Here is a 12,273-nt window from a genome sequence, read left to right on the forward strand (position 1 = left end):
GGTGGTCATGTGGTGGCTATCCTTGCCACTGGGCCTTGGGCCCTTTGGTTCATTGCTTCTGCAAGTGGGGTGACCTGCAGTCTGTTTTTCTCTGTATGGGCATGATTTGATAACTGCTTCGAGAAGCTCTGTCATTTTCCCTACTGACTAGTCCTTTTCCAGCTCTTAAAGGTTCTGCGCTCTTAGGGCTTGACTCCCTTCCAGCTTATAGAATATCCCCCTGGCAAAAAGGTCTGGGTAAAGTCAAGGATGTGATATTATCCCACTCCTTATTTCCAAAAGGAGCACTTTGAAAAGCACTTTCTACCCAGAGCCCTAAAAGGGAAGTGGACCACAAATCCCCCAGGGCTTCCAATTGGCCCTGCTGCATTTTTTAAAAAGACTTTATTTATTTATTTATTCATGAGGGACACAGAGAGGCAGAGACAAAGGCAGAGGGAGAAGCAGGGTCCCTACAGGAAGCCCGATGTGACACTCGATCCTGGGACTCCAGGATCATGCCCTGAGCCGAAGGCAGATGCTCAACCACTGAGCCACCCAGACATCCCGGCCCTGCTGCATTTGAGATGCTTCTTCATTCACCCACTTTCACCTCACCCCCAGACACTAGATCCCTGAGTCTTTAAGGGACTTGGACAGCATTTTTGAAGTTATATCTTAAATGTTGTGTTTGGTATTGCATGAAATAATATATGTAAGTTATAAGTATAAAAATGTGAACATCTGTGAGAGCCCATCACCCAGTGGTATGCAGTCAGGTGTCAAGCTGGCCAATTAGGACGAGCCAAACTGAAAGTAACAAAAAGTTGCTTACTTCCTGCTACAGAGAAAGTAAGATGCAAAAAGACAAGGTGTCAGCTCTCCAGTGTCCCATCTTTCCCCGTGAAACAGTACCGGGCAAGGGCTAAGGGATATGCAATGCAGATGGGGGTAATTCTCTCACTGCCCTAAACAAAAAGATTCTCCTACCTTTTTCTGGAAGGGGTAATAGAGGAAGAGAGGAAAGTGCTAGGGTTGGAAAAGTAATGAGCCAGATGGGGGAAAAAAAGTACCTCAGCACGTCCCCCAGTAAGGAGACTTCTGAATAGAGATGCCCAGGTTCGGAATCCAGATATGCATAGGAGCAGGCCTGGCCTGTGTAGTGACTTCTCGACAACAGCTCCCTTCAGAAAATTGTAGTCCACCTGCTGTGCACCAAGTCTGGTGTGGGGAGGGCAGCCAAGGTCTTATAATTACCTATGGTTAGACCTGAAAGGTCACAAATAGGATGTTAGCCTTAGACTGGACTCCTCAGCTGCACCCCTTGATCTTTCAGGGCCCTAGTGGGAAGCATAGACTACTCCGTTATAGACTCAAATGAGCCAGACATTGCAAGAAGTCTGGTTAATCAGTCTGAGGGCCATGATCAAAGTCCCTCTAAGTAGCATATCAGGCCTGCCCAGAGGAGTGAATAGCTCCAGCCCCAATAGCTGCCAAGCCAGAAAAAGATACATAGCTCATTAGCATCTACCCTAGAGAGCCAAGAGGCCTTCTGTCTAAGCCACCTAATGTTCTGTTTTGCCAGATTTGTTGATCCAAATGTTGGTAATTACACAGAACCTCCTTGACTAGCCAGCAGAAAGCTGAGGCCTGTGTGGTTAGCCAACACTACTTGGGCCGATGAGTTGAGGTTGAGATCGTATGAGTAATAATCTTAACGAGGAGCAAGGACAGAGATTATATAACCTTTTCTAATTGGAGGACAGTGAGAATAACCACACAGCCTATATAGGGCAGGAGTGAGTAGAGAAGAAGGCCACCGCCACTGTAGACAAAATAACTCTGATAGCAGATCCTGCACTTCTCTCCCAGATGTTCTTGTTGCCTCCTTCTCTGACAGGAGTGAGTTTACATTTAGGGAGGTATTTTGCTCCTGTAGAATCCAGTCGTAGCAATGTATCATGTCCACATTAATAAGGCTGGTGCAGTTGAAGTACCAGAAAGACCCTAACCAACCAATAATTGCTTCTCAAAGAGTGTGTACCTTTCAGCCATCTCCAGGAGTTTATGGATTCAGAAACCAAGTGGTGTGACTAGCCCATGGCACCGTTCTGCCATAGGCTGTCATCAGTGAGCTCAGAGTTTGCTGAGACCTGTAACTCAAAGGTAAATGTGGATCCATGGGGCCTAAGGGAGGGTCAACTAGGGTGGCCCACTGGAGGGCCTCTAGGTATTTTGTTAAAGGCCCTACTCTAAGGTAGCGTTCTTTCTGGTAACCAGTAGATGGATGCCACCAAGATCCCTACATTATGTGAGAGCACCATTAGTTATGTATCTTTTTCTGGCTTGGCAGCTGTTGGGACTCATGGCTATATTCATTCCTCTAGGCAGGCCTGATACACTACTTAGAGTGACTTTGATCACTAATCACTAGGTCTCCTTTATGTTTGTCAGGGCAATCATCTCTGGAATGAGACATGACACCCTCTCCCAGATAACACTTACCATTGGGTACTAGATCATTGTGCCTTGCCTGTGTTAATGACCTCTGCTTGTGTTTTTACATGTTGCTCAATAGGGTATCCAGTTCTTGGGGGTGGTGCCCTTATGTGGGCCCACTAGGAGGATGTTATCGATAAAACAAAGGCGAATACTCCTTCCAGGAGCAGGACTTTTTTCCAGATCACATTGATGGCAGAGAGCTGGAGAATTTAGGCAGCCTTGTAATAGAACATTAAAAGTGTATTGCAATGTGTTGCACACAAAGACGAATTTGATCTGGATCATCTGGGTGGAGAGAGGATGCTAGAAAAAGTGTTTTCTAGAAAAAGTGGTTGCTGCATACCAAGTTTCTTCAGCTTGGGCAGTAGCCTCTGTGACACATGATACCAGGTACTTCCAGGACTGGCACTGAACCTCTTCTAATCAATGATGAGTCTCCAGATACCTGAGGCCTTATGTACAGGCCAAACTGATTTACTGAATGAAGAAATCGTCTCACGGAATTTTGGCTTCCCTGAGATCGGCAATTTGGGTGGTTTATTTTTCTCCTTCATGCAGCCAGTATTGTCTTGGACAGACAGTGAGTGGTACTAGGCACTGGTTGGTAATTCGGTAAGTTCATTCACATGCCCCACTAAAATGCAGCAGTTCTTATCAGGGATTTGGGGCAAAGGCAAATCATCTATAGACATAGACAATACCTAGACAATACTTCTATACTGATAATACATTCACTAGTGAGTCATATAGCAAAGGAAGTTTGTAGGGACCCAAAAGGACCCACCCATAGCTAGGCTTGGACAAGGGTCCCAGTAGTAGAGCTTTATTTTTTAAAGGAACTTTATTTTATTTTATTTATTTATTTATTTATTTTTAATTTTTTTTTTTTATTTATGATAGTCACACAGAGAGAGAGAGAGAGGCAGAGACATAGGCAGAGGGAGAAGCAGGCTCCATGCACCGGGAGCCTGATGTGGGATTCGATCCTGGGTCTCCAGGATCGCGCCCTGGGCCAAAGGCAGGCGCCAAACCGCTGCGCCACCCAGGGATCCCCCAGTAGTAGAGCTTTATGTTTCCCCCTTATCCTGGAGCTAGGATTTTGGGGATCACAGTCACCTGTTCACCAACATCCAAGGACCCAAGAAGTGCAACTCTCCCCCACATCCCTGTTGAACCTTGACCTTGGTGTAGGGCCTCTGACCCCTCATGGAAAGAGAGGGGCCTTGGACTGTCCCAAAGTCTTGTTAATTTTGAATGCCAAGAGATCTGGGTAAGATTCGTGGCACTTCCCCATTCATTTCTAGGCTCACTGGGAGGAAGCTGCTAATCAAGTATCCCATAGGCCCTAAACTCCTTGCCCTATCAATTTCCTCCTTTGAGACTGTCACAAAGTAACCAAATTCAGAGATCTTTCTGGAAAGGCCTTGCCCAGGCTGTCCAGGAGAGGGCGCTAGGTTATTACTCTTATGCCACTCTCCTGGTTAATCTTTGCTTTCTAGCCCCTGGCTGCTTTTTCCATGTCCAGGAATTTGTCAGTTAAGACTTGGACTATATCATGGGTGAACTGACCTGATCTCATGAAGAGGTTTAACTAGCCCTGGTGACCAGTGCCAGCAGGGGTAGCATGGACAAACTTGGAAATCTGAGTCTGGCTAAAAATCTGACCATCTACTGTCCTTAGTCCCTCATTGCAAACAGAAGCACAAAGATGGTTTGCAGGGACATTAGAGCCTCTGCAAGTGTGGTCCAAACAAGGAACTTATGAGTGGGACGACCTGTTGGAGCCAAATAGTATACCCATTGAGGAAGGAAGTCTCGGATGTTTGCCCACTGTTAGGATACTTCAAAAGACCAGTCTGTGACAATGCACCCCACAAGGCACCACTCTCCATCACTAAGTTTAACAAGATGATTTGTTCATTGTGGAGGCTAACTAACCAAGTCTCTAGGTGTCTGAGCCACAGGGCAAAGGCCTCTACACTCTTTCACTTGAAGGCATGAGTCTCTATAACACACTACACTGCAGGATGTCCCTTGGCATCAGCAATCTGCTTAGAGCCGATAGTTATCAGGTGCAATTCAGCATGTATGTTCTCTGACAGTTTTTGGTCCCGTTTCTGAAGGACCATGAACAGTAGCTGGGGAACAGATTCCCTAGCTTTCCTAGAGTTCCCTTTGTTGAATTTCAAATTTGACCCTGTGGGCAAGTCCAGCCAAGGAGTGGAGGGCTAAAAGGGACCAATGATTTCCCCTTAAAACTGAAAATTTTCTGTAAATAATCCACTAGCACCCCCAAGTCCTATTGGTATGGCCGCAGAAGTGCCCATGGGACCCTCAGGTGTTTTATTCTTCCAGAAAGGCTTCGTGCTCAGTCGGCCATCCATCTTGCTGCATCAATTTGTTGAATTGCCAGGGTGCCAAGATGGTTAATCAGGATAATGAGACAAACTGCAGGTAAAAATCAAGGCTTTATTTACTTACTGTGATAGTGCAAGCAAGAGGTGAAAAGGAGAGATGCTGACTACCTAAAGCTCCCAAGTAAAGTCAGTTGGATACAGACAGGGGAATTAACTCACTGCTGAGGAGCCCCAAACTGAAAGGCTCCTGCCTTTTAATGGACCTGGGGAATCTGAGGGAGGAAGGGGAGGAGGGCTCAGAGTGGAAAAGTACTGAGTCAGATCACTAGCACCCCATAAGGAAGCCTCTGAATGGAGGCCACTGGGCTAGAAATACATATGCACATGGGCATGTGTGGCCCATTACCAACACACTGGTGTGTGAAAGGAAGAGACCAAAGAGCTATGAAAGTGTACTTGGATCTTATGTTAAATGCATTTGCTGGAAATGGTACTTTACACCTCTGTGGTCTTCCTCCTAAAAACACATCATTTACCTCTAGCCAAATCATGCAAAACAACCCAGATCCCAACCAAGGAACATTCTACAAAATATCTGACTAGTGCTTTTCAAAACTGTCAAGGTTGCCAAAAACAAGGAAAGTGGGAGAAACTGTCACTGCCTCAAGAGGATCCAAAGGAAACGTGATAACTAAATGTAATGTGCTTTCCTGGATAGGATCCAGAACAGAAAAAGGACATTAGGGGGACGTCTGGGTGGCTCAGCAGTTGATTGTCTGCCTTTGGCTCAGGGTGTGATCCTGGAGTCCTGGGATTGAGTCCCACATCGGGCTTCCTGCAGGGAGCCTGCTTCTCCCTTTGCCTGTGTCCCTGCCTCTCTATCTCTCTCTCTCTCTGTGTCTCTCATGAATAAATAAATCTTTTTAAAAAGAGACAGAGAGAAAAAAGACATTAGGAAATCTAAATAAAGTATAGCCTTTAGTTAATAAACATGTATCAGTATTGGTTTATCAGTTGTAACAAATATATCATACTAATATAAGATGTTAATAAGGAAAACTAGGTATGGCATATAGGAGAACTCTAGATACTATCATTCTAATTTTTCTAAAACTGCTCTAAAATAGGGGCACCTGGGTGACTCAGTTAAGTGAGTTGGCCCAGTTAAGTATCCAACTCAATTTCAGCTCAGGGGTCATGAAATTGAGCCCCGAGTAGGACTCCACACTGGACATGTAGCCTGCTTAAGATTCTCACTCTCCAGGAGTGCCAGTGTGCCTCAGTCAGTAAAGTATCTGCCTTTGGCTTAGATCATGATCCCAGAATCCTGGGATGGAGGCTGGCATCAGGCTCCCTGCTCTGCAGGAACCTGCTTCTCCTTCTGCCACTGCCCCTTGCTTGTGCTCGCTCTCTCTCTCTGTCAGATAAATAAAATCTTAAAAAAAAAAAAAAAAAAAAAGATTCCCTCCTTTCCCTCTCCCCCCATGCCCTGCACAAGCTCTCTCTCTCTCAAAAATAAATAAGTAAATAAAACTGCTCTAAAATAGTTTATTTAATGCTCTCCAAAAGGCATTAGAATAAATCCGTAAGACCAAATATTTATATAATTGCAATGGCAATACATTTATCTATTAAAAGAAAAAAAAACAACTTTCTCAAGATTATAGCATTGTTTCGTGGCAAATGAGCTGAACATCCTGCAGTAGAAGATGGATGAAATAAATATGGTACATCCATACAATGGAATTCTATGCATCCATTTAAAAGATTCTAGTAGTTCTCTATTTAATTACACAAAAGTCTCCAAGATGTACTGGTAAGTGAAGACAGCAAGAGAGCCAACAGTGTGAATAATCCACTGTTTATGTATTACAGATTGGTCTGGAAGGCACATAACCAAAAGTAGCATCACTTCCAAGGAGAGAGGCTCAAGAGCAGTAGGAGGATTTTTCACTAAATAATATGTTCTACCTTTTGAATTTTGTACTTACATGTACATATTATCTATTTAAAATGTTTTTTTATGAACCAGGCAAAGGAAAAGGAGGAAGGAAAGAGGAAACTGAAAGTTAGAGGCCCTGTTTATCTTTTATCTCAACACATACTTGTGTTAAGTGTTGAGGTATGAGTCAGCAAGGGAGACTTGAGTGAATGAATGAATGAACACCTGAAAGCCAAAAGAAAAAACTTATTGGAAAAGCCACTCTTATCTTGCACATGGGAATAGATGTGCCACTGTTTTCTAAAAGCCTGTTTACGTGTCATCCCTGTTTTCTAAAAGCCTGTTTATGTGTCATCCCTCCTATCACTTCCCCACCTGACCCCTTACACCTTTTCTGTACCCACTCAGGGCTTCATTTTGCAGGAGGCTTCCATCCCCATTGCCCCAGAACCTAGGAGTCTCTTTAAAAATTGTATCCCCAGTCTGCAGAGGGTGGCTGAATTTACGTCAACCCAGAGGTAGGAGGGTGTGTTCTCCTTTGGACCCAAGCCGCACCCAGGAAAGTTGCCTTTGGGAAGGCATTAGCTACAGCCCCAGAGCCTCAAGCCAGGCATCCCCCAGCACCTTCCTGACAAAAGCAGGACCATCATCAAATGCACCCAAGGGCAGGAGTTGCCGGCAGTACAGCCAGCCACCAGCAGTTGTGGCGGGGGTGGGGGTGGGGGTGGGGGTTGGGAGGTGACCTATAGAATGAAGTCAGAAGTTCTTTTCAGCTCAGTACCTTATATCCCAACCAGTTCTCAATAATCTGCTTACCTGTACAAACCACTATCCTCCACCTTCCCCAAATGCAAATAATGCTCTTCAACCCAGAATAATCCATTCATTCTCCACCCAAGGCAAACAAGATGGGCTTTCCAAATGCAATTGTAATCATCTGTTTCTGAGTCAGTGTTTCCTGCAATTAGCTTAGAGCTCCAGGAGGAGCGAAGATCCAGTTGACCGTTTGGCCACTGTATCCCCATCAATGAGGCCCCTGGGCACCCAGTAGACACCCAATAAATTTTTTGATGAATGAAAGAGAGTGAATACAATGCAAGTTCTAACAGTGTGCAAGGACAGTGTCCCAAGACCTTTGGAAAGCCTTCCCCCATCTTATTTTTTATTTCCCATCCTTCCCAAACTAGCCCACTATACTCTCTGAAATTCGTCCATAATCTGGGAACTCCCCTACATCCTCCACCTCCTCAGAGAAGCTATCTCTTCTGCTTGCCTCCATATCCTGCCACCTTGTGAAGACATCCCAACCCATCCCACTTACCTTAGGAATTATTCTCCCATCCCATCTACTTTAGGATCTCTCATTACAGTGCTACTTTAAAAAAAAGCATTATTCTCCTAGATATTTGCAAATTATATATCTAATAAAGGGTTAATATCCAATATATAAAGAACTTATACAACTCAACACTGTGAAACACAAATAATCGAAGAATGGGCAGAGGACCTGAATGGACATTTTCCTAAAGAAGATAACACAAATGGCCAATAGACACATGAAAGACACTCAACATTACTAATCAGAATGGCTGGAATCAAAAAGACAAAAAATAACTAGTGTTGATGAGGTTGTGGGAATGTAAATTGGTGCAACCACTGCAGAAGACGGCATGGAGTTTCCTCAAAAAATTAAAAATAAAAATACCATATGATCCAGTAATTCCACTACTGAGCATTTACCTAAAGAAAATGAAAACATTAACTTGAAAGATATATGCACTGCTATGTTTATTGCAGCATTATTTACATAGTCAAGATATGGAAGTCCTCCAAGTGTCCATTGATAAATGAATGAATAAAGAAAATGCGGTATATATAGATACAATGGAATATTACTCAGTCATTGAAAAAATTGAGATCTTGCCATCCGCAAAAACATGGATGGATGGACCTAGAAGGTATTATGTTAAGTGAAATATGTCCAACACAAGAGACAAATACCGTATGATTTCATATGTGGGATGTAAAAAGCAAAACAGAAGCAGAAACAGTTCCATAAATAGAATGATCTGACTGGGGCGGTGTGGGGGAGGGGGGCGGTTGATGTGGAGAACAAAGGGCTCAGCGGTTGAGCAAGCGTCTGTGTTTGGCTTGGGGCATGATCCCCGAGTCCGGGATCGAGTCCCACATTGGGCTCCCTGCATGGAACCTGCCTCTCCCTCTGCCTGTGTCTCTGCCTCTCTCTCTGTCTCTGATGAATAAATAAAATCTTAAAAAAAAAAAAAAGTCATGGAGACAAAAGGTATAGCATAAAGAATATAGTCAATGGTATTGTAATAGCATTGTGTGGTGACAGATGGTAGCTACACTTGTAGTGAGCATAGTGTAATGTATAGACTTGTCAAATCACAATGTTGTACACCTGAAACTAATGTAACATTGTGTATCAACTATACTTTCAATTAAAAAAAAAAAAAAAAAAAGAATGAGAAGAGCCTGGGTGGCTCAGTCAGTTAAGCATTGGACTCTTGGTTTTGACTCAAGTCACCATCTTAGATCAAGCCCTATGTCAGCCTTCGTCTATAAATCAAGGAGCCTACTTGGGATTCTTTCTCTCTGCCCGTTACCCTCTTACCCCTGCTCATGCTCTAAAAAAAGAAAAAAGAAAGAAAAAAAATTAAGGGCGCCTGGGTGGCTCAAGATCCAGAGAGGTGTCCTTTTGAGTCTTTGACTAAGTACTGATCAAGCATGAGAAGATTTTACTCAAGGCTAGAGGGGGAAAACACTGAAAAGTAAGCAGAACTATTCCTGGATCTCACACAGAATGGGAAATAGTCTGGTTTTGTTGTTGTTGTTGTTGTTGTTGTTTTGGTTTTTTTTAATATTTTATTTATTTATTCGTGAGAGACACAGACAGAGAGAGAGAGGCAGGGACACAGGCAGAGGGAGAAGCTGGCCCCCTGCAGGGAGCCCGACACGGGACTCAATCCCGGGTCTCCAGGATCCCACCCCGGGCGGAAGGCAGCGCTAAACCGCTGAGCCACCAGGACTGCCCGAAATAGTCTGTTTTCACTAACCAGAATGCAAAAACATACAACATAGACCAGGAAATATCCTTAGAATGTTGCCTTAGTGGTGGGGTTAAATTAGCCCTAGAAAAAAATGCAGTTCTGGGATGGTCCTAAAGAATCTTAAACTGTGAGTCTCATATAAATAAAAATTCCCGAAGTAAAAAAAAAAAGTAATCCTCAGAGAGATCCAACTAGAAAGTAAAATGCATGCCAGAAATAGAAATCAACAATATGTAAAGGAATAAAACAAAATCCAGCAACCAACAATGTAAATTCACAGTTGTCTGGCATCCAGTACAATTTTTTTTTTAAAGATTTTATTTATTGGGGATCCCTGGGTGGCTCAGCGGTTTAGCCCCTGCCTTTGGCCCAGGGCGCGATCCTGGAGCCCAGGGATCGAGTCCCACGTCGGGCTCCCTCCATGGGGCCTGCTTCTCCCTCTGCCTTTGTCTCTGCCTCTCTCTCTCTCTCTCTCTATATATATATATATATATATCTATCATAAATAAATCTTTAAAAAAAAGATTTTATTTATTTATTCATGAGAGGGGCAGAGATACAGGCAGAGGGAGAAGCAGGCTCCCTGCAGGGAGCCCAATGTGGGACTAGATCCCAGGACTCCAGGATCATGCCCTTGGCCAGAGACAGAAGCTCAACCGCTGAGCCACCCAGGCGTCCCATCCAGTACAAAATTATCAGCTATTCAAAGAAGCAGGAAAATAAGGACAATTATCAAGAGAAAAATCAATCACTACAGACTCAGAAATGACAAACATGATGGAATTAGCATAGGAGGACATAAAACAGCTATTTTAACTATGTTTCATATGTTCAAGGGAGAGAAAAACAGGAGCATAATAAGGAGAGAATAAGAAGATTTTAAAAAGATCCAGATGGAATTTCTAGAGACAAATTACAGTATCTGAAAAACTGAGAGCAGATTATCCTGCAGAAGAAAAGATCAGTTAGCATGAAGATGTCTAATATGAGAAGGAAAAGATTGAAAAAAATGGACAGAGCATCAGTGGCCTGTGGGACTATAGCAAACAGACTATCATATGGGCAGATTGCATGTCAGGAGGAAAAGGGGAGGAGGATAAAAAAATTGACAAAACATGGCCAAAAAACTCTAAATTTTATGAGAACTATAAACTTTTTGATTGAAGACGCTCAATGAACCCCCAACAGAATAAACAAAGTTCAAAAGCACATAAAATAAAATATGGTTCAAGAATATATACATAGGGTAAAAACAAAGAAAGCAAACACAAATTAACCAAAATTCAGGTTAGTGGTCACCTCTGTGGAGAATGAGGAATGTGGTCAGAGGGGAGCACAAGGCTTCAAATTTATTAGTATGTGCTTTTTTTTGAAGTGGCATAAAGGGTAAATACGTTACTACTTCAAACTGTATATGAGCCAAACTATTTTTTGCAAATGATGGACATTAGCAATAAAAAAAAAAAGGAAAAATTAATGACTTCATCCATTCTGTCTGTGTCACTTAGAACCAAGCTATAAACCTGGGAGTTATCCTTGACCACTCCCTCACCAATCCAATCCAGCTATCAGCAGGGTTGATTTTATCTCTTAAATCTTTCTGCTACTCTCCACCTACACTGCCACACCCCATCCAAGCCGCCTTCTACTCTCACCGGGAGCACTCCCTGTCTCTGAAGCAGAAGAAACCGTTTTTTAAATGTGACTAATTCTCTCTTCAGCTTGAAGGTGTCAATCTTGCCGGCTTGCCCTCTGACACAGAGATAAGCAAATTGCCCAAGGCCACATGGCCAGGAAATGGCAGAGGCTGGATTCAAAATCCATTAGTCCTACTTGGGAGCCCACGAGGTCTTACCCCACCCACTATCCTGCCTGGTGTTGAACAATGCTGGGGAAGGCTTAGCCATAAGGTAACCTCTAAAGGATAGACGTTATCATGTATCTCACTCATGTGGGATTTAAGAAACAAAACAGAAGATCATGGGGGAAGACAGGAAAAAATAAAACAAGATGAAATCAGAGAGGGAGACAACCGTAATAAGAGACTCTTAATCATAGGAAACAAACGAATCATAGAAAAAACAAAACCAAAGAGTCGCTGGAGGGAAAAGAGTGGGGGATGGGGCAAGTGGATGATGGCATTAAGAAGGGCATGTGATGTAATGAGCACTGGGTGTTATAAAGACTGATGAGTCACTGACCTCTACCTCTGAAACCAGAGGTAACATCATGTTAATTGAATTTAAAAATGAAACACACACAAATATTTGTGATTTATATATACTTTGTTTGAATAAGCAATACACAAATATTTATGATTATATATAGTTTGTTTAAAATAAATATTAAACAAAATTTTTAAACACAAAAAATATATTAAAGCATAGACCGACTTTTCCTCTTCAATAACTTCCTTAACCTC

The sequence above is a fragment of the Canis lupus genome, chromosome 15 (genome assembly GCF_003254725.2).
Source record: "Canis lupus dingo isolate Sandy chromosome 15, ASM325472v2, whole genome shotgun sequence".
Classification (NCBI taxonomy): domain Eukaryota; kingdom Metazoa; phylum Chordata; class Mammalia; order Carnivora; family Canidae; genus Canis; species Canis lupus.